Here is a 1,598-nt window from a genome sequence, read left to right as displayed (position 1 = left end):
TCCCTGCTATACGAAAGCCCCATCCAGCCCTGTGCCACCCGGGGGGTTCCAGGGTGCTGAGATGGCTGACGTTTTGCTCCGCTCTCGACGGTCACCGCGCAATGCAAGAACAGGCCAAAAACTGGCCAAAACGGCCCAAAAACGGGCCAAAACTGGCCATTTTTGGCTGCACGAGCGAGCGGCGAGCGGCGGACAGCGAGCGAAGCGAGAGGCAGCACCGTCCCTGCTATACGAAAGCCCCATCCAGCCCTGTGCCACCCGGGGGGTTCCAGGGTGCTGAGATGGCTGACGTTTTGCTCCGCTCTCGACGGTCACCGCGCAATGCAAGAACAGGCCAAAAACTGGCCAAAACGGCCCAAAAACGGGCCAAAACTGGCCATTTTTGGCTGCACGAGCGAGCGGCGAGCGGCGGACAGCGAGCGAAGCGAGAGGCAGCACCGTCCCTGCTATACGAAAGCCCCATCCAGCCCTGTGCCACCCGGGGGGGGTTCCAGGGTGCTGAGATGGCTGACGTTTTGCTCCGCTCTCGACGGTCACCGCGCAATGCAAGAACAGGCCAAAAACTGGCCAAAACGGCCCAAAAACGGGCCAAAACTGGCCATTTTTGGCTGCACGAGCGAGCGGCGAGCGGCGGACAGCGAGCGAAGCGAGAGGCAGCACCGTCCCTGCTATACGAAAGCCCCATCCAGCCCTGTGCCACCCGGGGGGTTCCAGGGTGCTGAGATGGCTGACGTTTTGCTCCGCTCTCGACGGTCACCGCGCAATGCAAGAACAGGCCAAAAACTGGCCAAAACGGCCCAAAAACGGGCCAAAACTGGCCATTTTTGGCTGCGCGAGCGAGCGGCGAGCGGCGGACAGCGAGCGAAGCGAGAGGCAGCACCGTCCCTGCTATACGAAAGCCCCATCCAGCCCTGTGCCACCCGGGGGGTTCCAGGGTGCTGAGATGGCTGACGTTTTGCTCCGCTCTCGACGGTCACCGCGCAATGCAAGAACAGGCCAAAAACTGGCCAAAACGGCCCAAAAACGGGCCAAAACTGGCCATTTTTGGCTGCACGAGCGAGCGGCGAGCGGCGGACAGCGAGCGAAGCGAGAGGCAGCACCGTCCCTGCTATACGAAAGCCCCATCCAGCCCTGTGCCACCCGGGGGGTTCCAGGGTGCTGAGATGGCTGACGTTTTGCTCCGCTCTCGACGGTCACCGCGCAATGCAAGAACAGGCCAAAAACTGGCCAAAACGGCCCAAAAACGGGCCAAAACTGGCCATTTTTGGCTGCACGAGCGAGCGGCGAGCGGCGGACAGCGAGCGAAGCGAGAGGCAGCACCGTCCCTGCTATACGAAAGCCCCATCCAGCCCTGTGCCACCCGGGGGGTTCCAGGGTGCTGAGATGGCTGACGTTTTGCTCCGCTCTCGACGGTCACCGCGCAATGCAAGAACAGGCCAAAAACTGGCCAAAACGGCCCAAAAACGGGCCAAAACTGGCCATTTTTGGCTGCACGAGCGAGCGGCGAGCGGCGGACAGCGAGCGAAGCGAGAGGCAGCACCGTCCCTGCTATACGAAAGCCCCATCCAGCCCTGTGCCACCCGGGGGGTTCCAGGGTG

The sequence above is a fragment of the Musa acuminata genome, unplaced genomic scaffold (assembly GCF_036884655.1).
Source record: "Musa acuminata AAA Group cultivar baxijiao unplaced genomic scaffold, Cavendish_Baxijiao_AAA HiC_scaffold_769, whole genome shotgun sequence".
In the NCBI taxonomy this organism is placed as follows: Eukaryota; Viridiplantae; Streptophyta; class Magnoliopsida; order Zingiberales; family Musaceae; genus Musa; species Musa acuminata.
Note: the sequence above shows the minus strand (reverse complement) of the source record.